This window comes from Hippopotamus amphibius, chromosome 11 (assembly GCF_030028045.1).
Source record: "Hippopotamus amphibius kiboko isolate mHipAmp2 chromosome 11, mHipAmp2.hap2, whole genome shotgun sequence".
Classification (NCBI taxonomy): domain Eukaryota; kingdom Metazoa; phylum Chordata; class Mammalia; order Artiodactyla; family Hippopotamidae; genus Hippopotamus; species Hippopotamus amphibius.
The window spans coordinates 55,021,742-55,041,947 of record NC_080196.1 but is presented as its reverse complement, the minus strand read 5'-3'; positions in this window follow the sequence as shown (position 1 = coordinate 55,041,947).

Sequence of the window (20,206 nt, the reverse complement as noted above, 5' to 3'; positions counted from 1 at the left end):
GGTGTAAGGCTAGGTTGTTTATTTGATCATTTTCTTGTTTCTTAAGGTAGGACTGTATTGCTATAAACTTCCCCCTTAGAACTGCTTTTGCTGCATCCCATAGGTTTTGGGTTGTTGTGTTTTCATTGTCATTTGTTTCTAGATATTTTTTGATTACCTCTTTGATTTCTTTAGTGATTCCTTGGTTGTTTAAGAGTGAATTGTTTAGCCTCCATGTGTTTGTATTTTTTGCAGTTTTTTTCCTGTAATTGATATCTAGTCTCATGGCGTTGTGGTCTGAGAAGATGCTTGATATGATTTCAATTTTCTTGAATTTGCTGAGGTTTGATTTGTGACCCAAGATGTGATCTATCCTGGAAAATGTTCCGTGTGCACTTGAGAAGAACGTGTATTCTGTCGTTTTTGGATGGAATGTGCTATAAATATCAATGAAGTCGAGATGGTCTAATGTGTCATTTAAAGCTTGTGTGTCTTTATTTATTTTCTGTTTGGATGATCTGTCCATTGATGTAAGTGGGGTGTTCAAGTCTCCCACTATTATTGTGTTCCTGTCGATGTCCCCTTTTATAGCTGTTAGCATTTGCCTTATGTATTGAGGTGCTCCTATATTGGGGGCATAGATATTTACCATTGTGATATGTTCTTCTTGGATGGATCCCTTGATCATTATGTAGTGTCCTTCCTTGTCTCTTTTAATAGTCTTTACTTTCAAGTCTAATTTGTCTGATATGAGTATTGCTACTCCAGCTTTCCTTTGACTTCCATTTGCATGGAATATCTTTTTCCATCCCTTTACTTTCAGTCTATATGCATCCCTTGGTCTGAAGTGGGTTTCTTGTAGGCAGCATATAGAAGGGTCTTGGTTTTGTATCCAATCAGCCAGTCTGTGTCTTTTGGTTGGAGCATTTAATCCATTTCCATTTAAGGTGATTATTGACATGTGTGTTCCAATTACCATTTTCTTAATTGTTTTGGGTTTGTATTTGTAGGTGTTTTCCTTTTCTTGTGTTTCCTACTTAGAGAAGTTCCTTTAGCACTTGTTGTAAGGCTGGTTTGGTGGTGCTGAATTCTCTTAACTTTTGCTTGTCTGGAAAGCTTTTGATTTCTCCCTCAAATCTGAATGAGATTCTTGCTGGGTAGAGTATTCTTGGCTGTAGGTTTCTCTCTTTCAGGACTTTCAGGATATCCTGCCATTCCCTTCTGGCCTGCAGAGTTTCTGTGGAAAGGTCAGCTGTTATCCTGATGGGTTTTCCCTTATATGTTGTTTGTTGCTTTTCTCTTGCTGCTTTTAATATTTTTTCTTTGTGTTTAGTTGTCGTTAGTTTGATTAATATGTGTCTCGGTGTATTTCTCCTTGGGTTTATTCTGTATGGGACTCTCTGTGCTTCTTGGACTTGGTGAATTATTTCCTTTCCCATGTTGGGGAAGTTTTCCACTATAACCTCTTCAAATATTTTCTCAGACCCTTTCTTGTTTTCTTCTTCTTCTGGGATGCCTATAATTCGAATGTTGGTATGCTTAATGTTATCACTGAGGTCTCTGAGACTGTCTTCTAATCTTTTTATTATTTTTTCTTTTTCCTGCTCTGTGGCAGTTATTTCCCCCATTCTATCTTCCAACTCACTTATTCATTCTTCTGCCTCAGTCATTCTGCTGGTTATAGCATCTAGAGTATTTTTAATTTCAGTTATTTTGTTATCCATTGCTGTTTGTTTTTCTGAGTTCTTATGAACTGTTTCTTGTACTTTCTCTATTTTGTTATCGAGATTTTGTATCATTTTTAATATCATTACTCTAAATTCCATTTCAGGCATTTTTCCTATTTCCTCCTCATTTATTTGGTCTTGTGGGGTTTTTTCTTGCTCCTTTGCCTGCATGGTGTTTCTTTGTTTCCTCATGGTTGTCCAAACTTTTGGGGTTGCTTGTCCTTGGGTTTTTTTGCGTTATTCTGTGACCAGCAGAGGTTCCTTTATTGTTCGTCTGTAAGCGTCGGTGTGTGGGGAGGGAGAGGGTACAACAGTGGCTCCTTCTCCTGGGAGGGAGTGAGCAGTGGCGCACTGATGTCTCAGTCAGGCTTGGAGGTGCCTGTTGCAGAGGGCGCCGGTGGCTCAGGCGTAAACAGAAAGTCTTAGAGTTGGGCCTCTCTCGGGGGTTTTTTTCTTTTCTTTTTTTTCTTTTTTTTCTCTCGGCAGCCTCCCTGCTGCTGGCGTTGCAAGGGGTTTTAATCTAGCCCCACCCGAGTGCCTGAGGGTACTTGTTATCCCTGAGCGCCTTAGGTGGCCCGCAGGGCGTCTCTCCACTGCCTGTTGCAGAGGCGCGGAAAGAGAGAGAGAAGCTATGCGCGTGGCTCCTCCCAGCTGCCAGTTTGCCTGCAGCCTCCAGCCGCCATCATGGCCGGGCAGCTCTCAGGGACGGGCACTCCTCTCCGCGGGCCTCCTCCCTCCTGTCCTCTCGGTCCGTCACCCTACCGGCAACAATGTTTCCCACACTGAACCAGCTCTCCTGCTCCCACACTCCTGCTCCTGGACCCTCCGTTCAGCCGCGGATCTATGTCTTGGTCTGGGAACACTGAGCTGTGCTGCGGACCCTCCGAATGTTTCTCACTCCCTCCCGTCTGCCACAGCTCCGCCGCTTCACCCTCTTTGAGCCCTCGTAGATGCCTCCCTACCGGCTATGTCGGGCTCCCCGCAGTCCCATCCGGTGTCCGAGGCCGTCTGCTGGTGTTCAGCTGGTTCTCTATTTAAATTCTTGAAAGAGAAAAACCTACAGCCAAGAATACTCTACCCAGCAAGAATCTTATTCAGATTTGACAGAGAAATCAAAAGCTTTACAGACAAGCAAAAGTTAAGAGAATTCAGCACCACAAAACCAGCCTTACAACAATTGCTAAATGAGCTTTTCTAAGCAGAAAACACAAGAAAGGAACAGATCTACAAAAACAAACCCCCCAAAATTAAGAAAATGGTAATAGGAACATATATGTCAATAATTACCTTAAATGTAAATGGATTAAATGCTCCAACCAAAAGACACAGACTGGCTCAATGGATACAAAAACAAGACCAACACATATGCTGCCTACAAGAAACCCACTTGAGACCTAGGGAAACATAGAGACAGAAAGTAAGGGGATGGAAAAAGATATTCCATGAAAATGGAAATCAAAAGAAAGCTGGAGTAGCAATACCCACATCAGACAAATTAAACTTTAAAGTAAAGAGTATTAAAAGAGACAAGGAAGGACACTACATAATGATCAAGGGATCCATCCATAAGACGATATAACAATTGTAAATATCTATGCCCCAATATAGGAGCACCTCAATACATAAGGCAAATGCTAACAGCTATAAAAGGGGACATCGACAGGAACACAATAATAGTGGGAGACTTGAACACCCCACTTACATCAATGGACAGATCATCCAAACCGAAAATAAATAAGGAAACACAAGCTTTAAATGACACTTTAGACCAACTCAACTTAATTGATATTTGTAGGATATTAAATCCCAAAACTACAAAATACACTTACTTCTCAAGTGCACATGTAACATTCTCCAGGATAGATCACATCTTGGGACACAAATCAAGCCTCAGTATATTAAATAACATTGAAATCATATTAAGCATCTTCTCCAACCACAATGCAATGTGACTAGATATCAATTACAGGAAAAAACTGTAAACAATACAAACACATGGAGGCTAAACAATACACGATTAAACAACCAAAAAATCACTGAAGAAATCAAAAAGGAAAACAAAAAATATCTAAAAATGAATGATAATGAAAACACAACAACCCAAAACCCATGGGATGCAGTTCTAAGAGAGAAGTTTATAGCAATACAGTCCTACCTTAAGAAACAAGAAAATGATCGAATAAACAACCTAACCTTCCACCTAAAACAATTAGAGAAAGAAGAACAAAGAAACCCCAAAGTAAGCAGAAGGAAAGAAATCATAAAGATCAGAGCAGAAATAAATGAAAAAGACATGAAGGAAACAACAGCAAAGATCAATAAAAGTAAAAGCTGGTTCTTTGAGAAGATTAACAAAATTGATAAACCATTAGCCAGACTCATCAGGGAAAGAAGGGAGAAGACACAAATCAACAGAATTAGAAATGAAAAGGAGAAGTAACAACTGACACCACAGAAATACAAAAGATCATGAGAGACTACTACAAGCAACTATATGTCAATAAATTGCATAAGCTGGAAGAAATGGATAAATTCTTAGAAAAGTACAATCTTCCAAGACTGAACCAGGAAGAAATAGAAAACATGAACAGACCAATCACAAGCACTGAAATTCAGACTGTGATTAAAAATCACCCAACAAACAAAAGCCCAGGGCCAGATGGATTCACAGGCTAATTCTATCAAATATTTAGAGAAGAGCAAACACCCATCTTTCTCAAGCTCTTCCAAAATATAGCAGAAGGAGGAACACTCCCAAACTCATACTAGGAGGCCACCATCACCCTGACACCAAAGCCAGAAAAAGATGTCACAAAAAAAGAAAATTACAGACCAATATCACTGATGAATTTAGATGCAAAAATCCTCAACAAAATACTAGTAAACAGAATCCAACAGCACATTGAAAAGATTATACACCATGATCAAGTGGGGTTTATCCCTGGGATGCAAGGATTCTTCAATATACGCAAATCAATCAATGTGATACATTATATCAACAAATTGAAAGATAAAAACCATATAATCATCTCAATAGATGCAGAAAAAGCTGTTGATAAAATTCAACATCCATTTATGATAAAAACTCTCCAGAAAATGGACATAGAAGGAAATTACCTTAACATGATAGAAGTCATATATGAGAAACCAAAAGCCAACATCATTCTCAATGGTGAATAGCTGAATGCATTCCCTTTAAGAACAGGAACAAGACAAGGGTGTCCACTCACCATTATTATTCAACATAGCTTTGGAAGTTTTAGCCACAGCAATCAGAGAAGAAAATGAAATAAAAAGAATCCAAATTGGAAAAGAAGTAAAATTGTTACTATTTGCAGATGACATGATATTATACACAGAAAACCCCAAGACTCTACCAGAAAACTGCTAGCACTAATCAATGAATTTAGTAAAGTAACAGGATACAAAATGAATGCACAGAAATCTCTTGTATTCCTATGCACTAACAATGAAAGAGCAGAAAGAGAAATTAAGGAAATACTCCCATCACCATTGCAATGAAAAGAATAAAATATCTAGGAATAAACCTGCCTAAGGAGGCAAAAGACCTGTATGCAGAAAACTTTAAGACACTGATGAAAGAAATCAAAGATGACACAAACAGATGGAGGGACATAACATGTTCTTGGATTGGAAGATCAACATTGTGAAAATGACTATACTATCCAAAGCAGTTTACAGATTCCATACAATCCCTATCAAACTACCAATGGCATTTTTCACAGAACTAAAACAAAAAATCTTACAATTTGTATGGAAATGCAAAAGACCCTGAATAGCCAAAGCAATCTTGAGGAGAGACAGAGCTGGAAGAATCAGGCTCCCTGGCTTCACTACAAGGCCACAGTGATCAAGACAATACGGTACTGGCACAAAAACAGAAAGATAGATCAATGGAACACAATAGAGAGCCCAGAGATAAATCCACACGCATATGGGCAGCTTATCTTTGACAAAGGAGGCAAGAATATACAATGGAAAATAGACAGCCTCTTCAATCAGTGGTGCTGGGAAAATTGGAAAGCTAGATGTAAAAGAATGAAATTAGAACACTTCCTAACACCATACACAAAAATAAACTCAAAATGCATTAAAGACCTACATGTAAGGCCAGACACTATAAAACTCCTCGAGGAAAACATAGGCAGAACACTCTATGACATACATCAAAGCAAGATCCTTTTGACCCAACTCCTAGAATAATGGGAATAAAATCAAGAATAAACAAATGGGACCTCATGAAACTTAAAAGCTTTTGCTCAGCGAAGGAAACCATAAACAAGACAAGAAGGCAACCCTCAGAATGGGAGAAAATATTTGCCAATGAAGCAACTGGCAAAGGATTAATCTCCAAAATATACAAGCAGCTCATGCAGCTTAATACCCAAAAAGCAAATAACCCAATCCACAAATGGGTGGAAGACCTAAATAGACATTTCTCCAAAGAAGACATACAGATGGCCAACAAACACATGAAAAGATGCTCAACATCACTCATCATCAGAGAAATGCAAGTCAAAGCCACAATGAGGTATCACCTCACACCAATCAGAATGGCCATCATCACAAAATCTGGAAACAACAAATGTTGGAGAGGATGTGGAGAAAAGGGAACTCTCTTGCACTGTTGGTGGGACTGTAAGTTGGTACAGCCACTATGGAAAACAATTTGGAGGTTCCTTCAAAAACTACAAATAGAACTACCATATGATCCAGTAATCCCACTCCTGGGCATATACCCAAAGAAAACCATAATCCCAAAAGAAACTTGTACCATAATGTTTATTGCAGCACTCTTTACAATAGCCAGGACATGGAAGCAACCTAAATGCCCATCAACAAATGAATGGCTACAGAAGATGTGGCATATATATACAATGGAATATTACTCAGCTATAAAAAGGGATGAGATGGAGCTATATGTCATGAGGTGGATAGAACTACAATCTGTCATACATAGTGAAGTAAGTCAGAAAGAGAAGGACAAATATTGTATGCTAACTCACATATATGGAATCTAAAAATGGTACTGATGAACTCAGTGACAAGAACAAGGAAGCAGATACAGAGAACAGACTGGAGGACTCGAGGTATGGGAGGGGGCGGGGGGTGAAGGGGAAACTGAGAAGAAGCGAGAGAGTAGCACAGACATATATATACTACCAACTGTAAAATAGTCAGTGGGAAGTTGTTGTATAACAAAGGGAGTCCAACTCGAGGATGGAAGATGCCTTAGAGGACTGGGGCAGGGAGGGTGGGGGGGACTCGAGGGGGTTGTCAAGGAAGGGAAGGAATATGGGGATATGTGTATAAAAACAGTTGATTGAACCTGGTGTACCCCCCAAAAATAAAAATAAAAAAAAAATAAATAAAAAATAAAAAAAAAAAAAAGAACAAACAAATGGGACTTCATGAAACTTAAAAGCTTTTGCACAGCGAAGGAAACCATAAACAAGACAAGAAGGCAACCCTCAGAATGGGAGAAAATATTTGCCAATGAAGCAACTGGCAAAGGATTAATCTCCAAAATATACAAGCAGCTCATGCAGCTTAATACCCAAAAAGCAAATAACCCAATCCACAAATGGGTGGAAGACCTAAATAGACATTTCTCCAAAGAAGACATACAGATGGCTAACAAACACATGAAAAGATGTTCAACATCACTACTCATTAGAGAAATGCAAGTCAAAGCCACAATGAAGTATCACCTCACACTGGTCAGAATGGCCATCATCAAAAAATCTAGAAACAATAAATGCTGGAGAGGACGTGGAGAAAAGGGAACCCTCCTGCACTGTTGGTGGGAATGTAAGTTGGTACAGCCACTATGGAAAACAGTTTGGAGGTTCCTTAAAAAACTGAAAATGGAACTACCATATGACCCAGCAATCCCACTACTGAGCACATACCCAGAGAAAACCATAATCCAAAAAGAAACATGTACCATAATGTTTATTGCAGCACTATTTACAATATCCAGGACATGGAAGCAACCTAAATGCCCATCAACAGATGAATGGATAAAGAAGATGTGGTATATGTATACAATGGAATATTACTCAGCCATAAAAAGGAATGAAATTGAGTTATTTGTAGTAAGGTGGATGGACCTAGAGACTGTCATACAGAGCAAAGTAAGTAAGAAAGAGAAAACCAAATACCATGTGCTAACTCATATATATGGAACCAAAAAAAATGGTACTGATTAACCCAGTGACAGGGCAAGAATAAAATGGACTAAAGACCTAAATGTAAGGACAGACACTATAATACTCTTAGAGGAAAACATAGGAAGATCACTCTTCAACATAAATCACAGCAAGATCTTTTTTGATCCACCCCCTAGAATAAGGGAAATAAAAACAAAAATAAATAAGTGGGACCTAATGAAACTTCAAAGCTTCTGCACAGCAAAGGAAACTATAAGCAACACAAAAAGACAACCCTCAGAATGGGAGAAAATATTTGCAAATGAATCAACAGACAAAGGATTAATCTCCAAAATATATGAGCAGTTCATCTAGCTCTATATCAAAAAAACAAACAACCCAATCAAAAAATGGGCAGAAGACCTAAATAAGCATTTCTCCAAATAAGATATATGGATGGCCAAGAGGCACATGAAAAGCTGCTCAACCTCACTAACTATTAGAGAAATGCAAATCGAAACTACAAAGAGGTATCACCTCACACCAGTGAGAATGGGCATCATCAGAAAATCTACACACAGTAAGTGCTGGAGAGGGTGTGAAGGAAAGGGAATACTCTTACACTGTTGGTGGTAATGTAAATTGATACAGCAACTATGGAGAACAGTATGGAGGTTCCTTAAAAAGTAAAAACAGACTTACCATATGACCCAGCAATCCCACTACTGGACATATACCCAGAGAACACCATATTTCAAAAAGACACATGCACTCCAATGTTCATTGCAGCGCTATTTACAATAGCCAGGACATGGAAGCAACCTAAATGTCCATCAACAGATGAATGGATAAAAAAGATGTGGTACATATATACAATGGATTATTACTCAGTTGTAAAAAGCAATGAAACTAGGACATTTGTAGAGACATGGATGGACCTAGAGACTGTCATACAGAGTGAAGTGAGTCAGAAAGAGAAAAGCAAATGTTGTATATTACCACATATATGTGGAATATAGAAAAATGGTACAAATCAACAGTTTCCAAGACAGAAATAGAGACACAGATGTAGAGAACAAACATATGGACACCAAGTGGGGAAAGCACGGAGGGTTGGGGGGGAATGAACTGGGAAATTGGGATATCAAACTGTACACTCTAAATATATGCAGTTTATTGTATGTTAAATGTATCTCAGTAAAAGTTCTTTTAAAAAAAGATGCAGATGTAGAGAACAGAACTGAGGACATGGGTTGGGTGGCGGGGCAGAGGGGAAGCTGCAACAAAGTAAGAGAGTAGCATTGACATATATATACTACCAAATATAAAATAGATAGCTAGTAGAAGCTGCTGCATAACACAGGGAGACAAACTCGAAGATGGGTGATGACTTAGAGGGCTGGTATAGGGAAGGAGGGAGGGAGTCGCAGGAGGGAGGGGATATGGGGATATATGTATAAATACAGCTGATTCACTTTGGTGTACCTCAAAAAATGGCACAACAGTGTTAAGCAATTATATTCTAATAAAGAGCTTAAGAAAAATAAAGTATGACACAAATGAACCTGTCTATGAAATAGGAACAGAAACATGGACATAGAGAATAGACTGGTGGTTGCCAAGGTGGAGGAGAGGTGGAGGAGGGACAGAGTGGGAGTTTGGGATTAGCAGATGCAAACTGCTATATGTAGAATGGATAAACAACAAGGTCTTACTGTATAGCAAAGGTAACTATATTTAACATCATGTGATAAACCATAATGAAAAAGAATATGAAAAAGAATGTGTATATATATATATATAAAACTGAGTCACTTTGTGGTACAGCAGTAATTAACACAGCATTCTAATTCAACTAAACTTCAATTAAAAAATTTTTAAAGACATAACAATAGGAATTAGCAAGGATAAAATAGAGGATAAAGAAAAGACCAAATACTAAAATTAACAGAGTATCAGTGAGTTGCGGGACTTCTGACCTAATGTATGTATAATCAGAGTTCCCTAAGAAGAGGATGGAGATGGATGGGGGACAAGAAAAATATTAGAAGCAATAATGGCCAGAAATTTTCCAGATTTGATGAGAACTATAAGTCCACTGATCTAAGAAGTGCAATGAACCACAGCACAAGGGACATGAAGAAAGCTACAGCAAGCACAGCATAATCAGATTCCTTAATACCAGCAGTTTAGAAACCTTAAAAGCAGCCAGAAAAAGAAAACATAGGCATACAGGAATAAAGTTAAGAATGACAGCTTGTGGGAAACAGTAAAGCCAGAAGACAGTAGAACATCTCTGAAGTATTTTTCTTTTCATTGTCAACTGAGAATTCTTTACCTAGTGAAAATATCTTTTAGAAACAGAGACAAAATAAGGACTTTTGCAGACATAAAATAGCCGAAAGAATTCACCACAAGATTTACTAAAAGAAATAATAGCAGTCCTTTGAGCAGAAAGAAAGGTGATCCCAGCTGGAAATCAAGATTTGCATAAAAGAATGAAGAGTACTGCAAAGGGTAACCAAATGGGTATATAAAGACTTTTTCTTCTTTTTATTTGAGTATCTTTAAAAGATATTCTACTGTTAAAGCAAAAATAATAATATATTATTATATATTTACATGGAAGTGAAATGTTATGACAACAAAAGCATAACGACCAGGAGGTGAAAAATGGACATACATTTTGTAAGGTTTTTGTGTCATATGTGAGTAGTATCATATCACAATATTACACTGTGATAAGTTAAAGGTGTATACCATAAAACCTAAAATAACTACTGAAACAACACACAAAGAGTTATAACTAGAAAGACAACAGAGGACACAGAATAGAATAATTAAGAACACTCAGTCCATAAGAAGGAAAAACAATGAGAAAGAGACAAAGAACAGATGACAAACAGAACACAGATGGTAGCAAGATGGTAGATTTAAAATTAATCATATCAATAATCATATTAAATGGAAATTGCCTATACCCTTCAGTTTAAAGGAAGAGATTTTCAGAATGGCTTAAAAAACAAAATCCAACTCTATGATACATTTAGAAACTGACTTTAAATATAAGACAAATAGGTTTAAAGTACGAGTAAAATAATAGAGAAAGGTATACCATGCTCACACTAGCAAAAGAAAACTGAACAGATAAAGTTGATCTCAGAGCAAAGAATATTACCAGGGATAAAGAGGATCATTTTGATGATAAAAGAGGAGAATTCATCAAGAAGACATAACAACCTAAACATCTCAGGACTTCCCTGGTGGTCCAGTAGGTGAGACTCCATGATCCCAAAGCAGTGGACTCAGGTTCAATCCCTGGTCAGGGAACTAGATCCCGCATGCATGCCGCAACTAAGAAGCCCACATACCACAATGAAGAAGCCTGCATTCTGCAATTAAGACCCGGCACAGCCAAGATTAAAAAAGAAAAAAAAAGTCTTTGCACCCATTACAAGAGTTTTATAATGCATGGAGCAAAGACTGACAGTAGTGCAACTTCAAATTATATTTGGAGGTTTCAAATCCTTCTTTCAATAACTGAACAATCTGGCAGAAAATCAGTAAGTGTATCAAAGACTTGAGCAACACGATAAACCAACTTAACCTATTTCACGATTGTAGAAGGCACCCCACAACAGCATAGAATACACATTATCTCCAAGTGCACATGGAGATTTATCAAGATAAACCAAATCCTGGGACATTAAAAAATTAAAAGAAATCAAATCATACAAAGGATTTTCTCTGGTCACAGTGGAATTAAGTTGGAAATCAATATCAAGAAATATATCAGGAAAATACTTAGAAACTTAATAACACATTATTAAATAATCCATGGGTCAAAGAAGAAATTAAAAGAGAAGTTATAAAGTATTTCACACTGAATGAAAATTAAAGTACATCCAACCCTGTGGGATAAAGCTGAAGCAGTGTTAGATGGATTTTTACTGCACTAAATGCTATATTAGAAAAGAAAAAATTATAAGATCAATGACCTCAGCTTCCACCTTAAGAAATTACAAAAGGAAGAGGAAATAAGATCCAAGAAGAAGGAAAAAAGGACAACATTAGTGTGGGGGAAAAAAATCAATGAAACCTAAAACTGAAAAGAGAGGAAGAGGAAAAGGGGAAGAGGGAGAGAGGGATGGAGGAAGAAAGGGAGAGAGAGAGAGAGAGAGAAAGAGAGACAGAAACAGAGACAGAGAGACAGAGAAAGGGAGAGAGGGGGGAGGGAGGGAGGAAGGGGGAGGGAGGGAAAGAGAGTCATCTGAACAGATGCAGAACAAAAACATCTGACAAAATCCAACATGTATTCCTGACTTAAAAAAAAAAACAATCTCTCAGGATTTCCTGGTGCTTCATTGGTTAAGAATTCGCCTGCCAATCCAGGGGACATGGGTTCAATCCCTGCCCCAGGAACATACTACATGCCATAGAGCAACTAAGCCCATGTGTCACAACTATTGAGCCTACACTCTAGAGCCCATGAGCCACAACTATTGAGCCCACATGCTGCAACTATGAAGCCTGTGCGCCTAGAGCCTGTGCTCCACAGGAGAAGCCACCGCAAAGAGGAGCCCACACACCACAATGAAGAGTAGCCCCTGCTCACCACAACTAGAGAAAGTATGTGTGCAGCAATAAAGACCCAATGCAGCCAATAAGTAAATAAATAAATAAATTTATACCAAAAAAAAAAAAAAAACCTCTCAGCAAACTAGGAATATAAGGAAACTTTCCCAAACTGATTTTTAAAAAAAACACTATGAAAAACCACTCTCGTGTTACTTAATAGTGAAAAACTGAATGTCTTCCCCATAAGATTAGGGACAAATAAAGGATGTCCACTCCTACCACTTCTATTCACTGCTGTAAAGGCAGATTAAAAAGGAAAGCATAAAATTATCTTTATATGTGGCTGATGTAATCATCTATGTATATAGAAAAATCTGATGGAATTTCCACAAAAGCTACTAGAGTAATGGAGGTTAGCAAGGTTGCAGGATATAATATCAATGTGAAAAAATCATTTGTACTCCTATATACTACCAACAATTGAAGGTTGGAATTTAAAAAGAATTCCATTTACAATATCAAAATATATGTGACTTTACTACAGACTGAATGGTGTTCCCCCAACACTCATATTTTTTTAATGTTATTGAAGTATAGTTGACTTTCAATGTTTTGTTAATTTCTTCTGTATAGCAAAGTGACTCAGATATATATTTTTATATATATATGAAATATATACATATTCTTTTTCATATTCTTTTCCATTGTGATTTGTCACAGGATATTGAATACAGGTCTCTGTGCTATATAGTGGGACCTTGTTTATGAATCCTAGATGTAATAGTTTGCCTCTAATCCCACACTCCCATTCCTTCCCTCCTCCCCCCCCTCCTCCTTGGCAACCGCAACTCTGTTCATTATATCTGTTTTTGTTTTGTAGATATGTTGATTTGTAACATATTTTAGATTCCACATATAAGTGATATCATATGAGACATATATCATCTTCTTTATCCATTCATCTGTTGATGGACATTTAGGTTGTTTCCATGTCTTGACTATGGTAAATAGTGCTGCTATGAACACAGGGGTGCATGTATCTTTCATTTTCATTTTCATTTTATTTCTTTTGGCTGTGCCATGCAGCATGTGGGATTTTAGTTCCCTGACCAGGGATCGAACCCATGCTCCTGCAGTGGAAGTGTGCATTCTTAGCCACTGGACCACCAGGGAAGCCCCTGCATGTATCTTTTAGAATTATAGTTTTGTCTAGGTATATGCTCTGGAGTGGGATTGCTGGATCACATGACAACTCTAATTTGAATTTATTGAGGAACCTCCCTATTGTTTTTCATAGTGGCTGCACCAATTTACATTCTCACCAACAGTGTAAGAGGGTTCCGTTTTCTCCACATCCTCTCCAGCATTTACTATTTGTTGACTTTTTAATGACAGCCATTCTGACTGGTATGAGGTAGTACCTCATTATAGTTTTGATTTGCATTTCTCTAATGATTAGCAGTGTTGAGCATCTTTTCATGTGCCTATTGGACTTCTGCATGTCTTCTTTGGAGCAATGTCTGTTTAGGTCTTCTGCCCATTTTTCAATTGGACTGTTTGTTTTTTATTGTTGTTGAATTGTATGAGCTGTTTGTATATTTTGGAAATCAATGCCTTGTCAGTTGCATTGTTTGATATTTTCCTCCATTCTGCAGGTTATCTTTTCATTCTGTTTATGATTTCTTTTGCTGTGCAAAAGCTTGTAAGTTTGATTAGGTCGCATTTGTTTCTTTTTGTTTTTCTTTCTATTGCCTTGGGGGACTTATGTAAGAAAACATTGGCATGATTTATGTCACAGAATGTTTTGCTTATGATCTTTTCTAGGAGTTTCATGGTGTCATATCTTATATTTAAGTCTTTAAACCATTTCAAATTTATTTTTGTACATGGTGTGAGGGTGTGTTTTAACTTCGTTGATTTACATGCAGCTGTCCAGCTTTTTCCAGCACCACTTGCTGAAGAGAGTTTTTCCCCTTTTTGTATTCTTGCCTCCTTTGTTGAAAATTAATTGACCCTAGGTGTGTGGGTTTATCTCTGGGCTCTCTATTCTGTTCCACTGATCTATATGCCTGAGTTTGTGCCAGTGCCACACTGTTTTGGTGACTGTAGCTTTGCAGTGTTGTCTGAAGTCTGGGAGGGTTATGCCTCCTGCTGTATTCTTTTTCCTCAGGACTGCTCTGGAGGTTCTGGGTGTTTCATGGATAACGTGTTCCAGTTCTGTGAGGAATGTCAGGGTAATCTCACAGGGTCACATTAAACCTGAGGATTCTCCCCAACATTCATATCTGAAACCCTGACTTCCAATGTGATTGTATTTGGAGATAATGCAATATCGCTTGTGAATAGACATGCAAAAATCCTCAACAAAATACTAGCAAACCAAAGCTAACATCATATTTGAAGGATTATACATCATGACCAAGTGGGATTTATCTCAGGATGTCAGGTTGGTTCAACATAAGAAAATCAATCAATGTAATACATCCTGTTAATTGAATGATTTTTTAAAAATCAGATGATCATCTCAACTGTTACAGAGAAGGCATTTGACAAAATGCAACACCATTTCATTAGAGAAAACACTTGGAATACTAGGGAAGGTAACTTAACATAATAAAGGGTACTTGTGAAAAACTCACAGCTAACTTTTTAATGGTGAGAGATTGAAATCTTTCCCTCTAATATCAAGAACAAGACAAGGATGCTCACTTTCACTACTACTATTTAACATTGTACTGGAAGTTCTAGTTAGATCAAGTAGACAAGACAAAGAAATATTCGGCCTCTATATTGGAAAGGAAGAAGTAAAACTACCTGCATACACACATTACATGATCCTAATTATAGAAAATCATAAACAATCCATTAAAAGTTACTAGAACTAATAAATAAATTCAGCAGAGTTGAGGATACAAAATAGGGAGTGAAAGTCAATCTCTCATTCTCACTACTTAAAAAAGTAATTTTCTTAGCGTTTTTTTCAGTGTGCTGTGTATGTGTCCATATGGTTTACATGTATTTACGAGCATGTAAAGTATATTTTCATGGGAATGAAACTGTAGTTTATACACTTTGCTTTTTTGATTAACATATACTTTTGTATGTTGGTAACATATAATTCCACCCAGCTCTTTAATCAGCTTCCTGGTGTTCTATGGAAAAAGTATAAGTTTCTAATCAAGGGTCAGACTGCTTCCAATTTATTTGTATTTCAGATGCTACAATGAGCATTATTATTGATGTATGTGTGTATATATATATCTATAAATACACACACACATACAAGTGCCAGTATACATTCAGAGTTTTTCTAAGCAGAGAAATTGCTCAGTAAACATTATTTTTAAAAAAATAATAAAAGTTACATGTGTTTGGAGGGCCAGGACCCCGAGACAGCTCATGCCGAGCTGTGCTGCACAGTTTGCCCACCAGGTGGCAGGAGAGGTCTATCAATCTTGCAGACGGCCACCAAGTACATTTCAAAAAATTTTGTTTTCACAGGCTGGTCTGGATTTTTTTTTCCCCCTAAATGATGTTACTGTTGTTCACCTGTAACAATGGTGATTATTTTCTATAAGGTGAAGCTGATGTGATATTTTCCATCTGTGGTCATGACTTGTGCTGCTGTTCCTGGTGATGTGCCTCAAGTAAAGGAATCTAAAGACACAATATTGGTATCTCCCACATGACAATGAGTAAAAGAATGAAATAGGACATCAAATCATAACAATGCAAGTTCATGAATGACAAGAGCAGAACATTTAGAATATTCCTAATCACCACTTTACTTGGTAGTGATCAAATATTTTTCTAAAAGTGTTGCTCACAATAGTGTACAAAAATCATAAAGTTCCTAGATTTTTCCTAGTTGTATCTTCTTGAGAGAAAACTGATGATTGTTTTGGACACCAGGCCCCTTGGTCATGATCCATCTTTACAATGCCAGAGGCATCATGGGAACTGGATAAAATTAAAGCACCCAGAAGCAGACATAAGGAGCAAAAGTTAGACTACTTATTGGAGGGACTTACTTCAGGACTTTGTATGTAAGGGTTGGGGAGAGGAATTAATTACACAGAAACATATACCATTGAAAGTAAAGGGTCACAGGGATAAATTGTTTTAATAAAACATGAGAGTATCTCAGTTGTGTTGAGGTTCAGGCTAGTTCTGATTCTGGTTAGAGAACTTGTCCCTGGATTCCAGTAATACTCCTACAAAGTAGGATCTTGGAAGATCTAGATGCTGATGGCACTGGCTGGAATCCCTGCCCTCCTGTTCTGACTGTGGCAGGTTGAGGAGTCCCTGTAAGTCAGATCTTCATAATCACTGTATTTGAGGATCGATTAAACGTCAGAGCCTAATGAAGAATATCCGTGGCAATGGGAAAGGAACAGCTCCAAAAGTTCTTCAAACTCCTGCTGCGAGATTGATTTTCTCCCTAAATTTAAAAGCTACTCTGGTATGGCATTTTCAAACTTATTTTTAGCAGCAGATTCCTGTAGAAGTGACTTTTTGATATGAAATCTCAATATATAGAATGCGAGTAGATTAACAAAAAAGACCAGGACCATCAGTTGAAAAGCATCTCAATTTACCCCACAGGTGACCCCTGAAGACACTAGGGTTTGCCGGAACTCGACCAGGTGGCTCTGCAGTGGTGACAACAGATGGAGCCCTGGCCAAGCCGCTCCCAGGTTCATGACGCCCTCGGAGTCATCCTTGACTCACTGAACAAGCACTTAACCAGAGCTCACTGTTTGCCAGGTACCGGGACCAATCCTGGATTCACAGCAACAAGCCAGGCCTGGTTCCATCCCAGAGCTCAGCCTCGTACAGGATGCCTTTCCAAACTCGAACATTGTGATTGCCTCAGCTCCTCATTAGCAATGCCTGTTCCTGGGCCTTACCCCAGAGATGCCAATTCAAAAGCTAAGACAGAGGTTGAGCCTAGACACTGGCCTCCTTAATAAACACAATGTGGTGCGAGAGACAGAAACACAAACAGGTGCGGCAATTACAAAACAATGTGCTGAGAAGTATCAGAGCAGCCCCAGGAGGGCGAGGGGCTGAGGGGGACCCCAGGGCATGGCCAAACAGAGCTCTGGAGGGGGTGTGGCCAACTGACAGGACACCATGCTGATGGGCCGTCTAGGAGGCTGTGCAGGAACCTGGAGAGGGCGATGCTGGACCAGGCCAGGTCAATGGTCAGCAGGGACAGTGACAGCAATACTAACCACGGTTAAGCACTCTGTCCTCGTTAAGTCCCACAAGTCCCAAAGGACTTTTTTTTAAAACTAGTAGTGTTCCCATGTCAATGATGATGACACTGATGTTTGAAGAGGTTAGCAGTTTGCAGAAGGGGAGTCGAGTGGGGACTGGAACCCAGGTTTGTTCCTTTTCAAACCCATACCTTCAGCTACAACTATTAAATCATACTGGCTCTCAAAGAATGTGGAAGAAGGAATGGATTAAGACAATCTAGAAGAGGTAAATCCCAAAGGACTCGATGATTGGTTGGATATAGGGGTCAGGGCCTAGCTTGGGGTGCCTGGGTGATGCTAGGGACCTGGGCAGTGAATCCTGGGAGAGAAATCTGCTTAAGGTGGGAGATGCATGGCCACGATGTGTTTGAGGTAGGACCTAGAAAACACCCCGTGGGCAACGGGACAGACAGGTAGGAAAGAGATGCAGAGGCAGGCTGGGGAGTTAGTGGATACCAAGACACACAGTGAATCACTTGGATGTAGAGGGAGAACAGAGAGGGAAGAAGTGTGTGCAGGGGAGACAGGAAGGACCAGTACAGAGGCGCAGAGCTCCCAGCAGAGAGAGTCCAGTAGTTCTCATGCAGCCCAGAGGCCCGGGGGAGAGGAACAGAACAGCATCCATCGGACTGGAAATGCGATGGTTACTGATGACTAACAAGAGGTTTCAGAAGCCCAGTCCAGCATGCGATGGAATATATAGCAGTAAAGAACTGGGAGGAGCAGATGCGGGCTCTTGCTTTGAAAGGTTTGATAGGAAGTGGGGCGAAGACCCCAAGAGGTGGTGTGGTGTGGCTGTGGTGGGACCAGGGGTCTCCATTAACAGGCTCCCAGGCAGCTCTGCTGCTCCTGGACCACACTTGGTGGAACAGAGTGAGTGACAGGGTGGTTTCTGACTGAAAATGGAGGTAGCAGTACAGGACTTGAAGCAGGGCTGTGATGGTTTATTGTGTGCCTGTTGGGTTTCTGACTCTGAAAGTATCAAGGATAATGATAGCCTAGTTCCCAATGGTCATAACACCTGGTGGTGAGTCGTGGAGGGAAGTGCATACAAGTAGTGGTGGAACCACAGAGGTGCTGACACCTGAGCCGGGCTCCACCACTGGGACCCGACAGCTGTGTCTGAGGTGGCTTTGAAGGTGAGGCGGGTGCAGGTAACGGTGAGTCTGGAGGCCACCCCCACTACACTCCCGCCCTCAGGCCCCAGCTCCACCACTAAGTATTGTCCCTACGGAGACGTTTCCTGGTTAAGGTCTTGGTTTCCCCACAAACTCTCACTACGATGTCTTCTCACTGTCGCCCTCTGGCCTGATTTCTTCTCATGCTCAATCGTATTTGTGGAAAATGCTGATTGTAAATGATGATGCTTTTTAAAGCCAAAATGACAGCCCTGAGCTCAGAGCCTAGCACAGGGTGTGTCCATAGCTGGCCACAGCGGCCAATCACTGCAGCACGGCTGTGGGGGGCTTTTGCAAGCCTGGCGTCATCTCAGCTCTGCCCTCAGAGAGTGATCACTCGGGGCGCTTTTACACCTCCTTGAACCGCAGTCTGCTCGCTAGTAATCGAGCAGCAGCGCAGACGTGGGAAGATCGCCGCGAGGTTAGAGCGCAGGTGGAAAGGTGCAGTGTGTGGAACGTGGGAACGGTGGGGCCGGGGTCCTAGGGCAGGTGTTCCGGCTGCTCCTGCGCTCTCCCCACGTCCCTGACTCAGCACACAGCAGGCTACAGGCTCGGGACGCCGCCCTCTTGCGGGTGCTGTGCGCGGTGCTGCCTTCGCGCCCCAGCTCCTCCTGCAAAGGGTCACCCTCTTCTCCAGCTAGCATCGCGCTTCCCTGTACTTGAACTGCATCTGTGGTAGTACAGGGTAAGTGCACATCTAAAGAGTAACAATGACTTTTCCCGAGTCTCTCCTTCCCTTAGAGCATCTACTCTAGAGCACTTCTAGGTTGTCTTCTTGAGACCTATGTAAACGTTTTCAAAGGCTAAGTAGGCCTCTAGCCAGTTGAACAACCCAGGAATGGTTTTTTCTCGGGGACTTGGGAGCCCTCCCTTTGAAATGTTAGTCTGATTTCCAGGGGGCACCTGGCTTCAGGTTGCAACCCCACCTCCTACGGGAACCGGAAATGTATTTCCCCTTTGGATAAAGAATAGTAGCGAACCCAAGTGGCCCCTCTAACTGCCAGGGGAATTTGGGATGCGCTCTGACAGGCGGTGCCGTCAGTCCTCTCACTTGAGATCCGCGCGGCGAGGGTCGCACCTGCCTGGCCACATAAAGAGTTGGATGTCTTAGGGTCTTCGATCCCCGCGAGCACGGCCTGCAAGGGGCCTCACGTTCTGGCTTAAGGCCTTTCCACACCTGCTGCCCCCTTCCTCCTCCACCCCGCGAAGGGCTCGTCGGGCCGACCAGGGCCCTGTTCTCTATCCTTCCCAACAGCGGGAACCAGCCTGGCTGGAACCGGCTTTGGGAGAACTTGGACCACCTGACT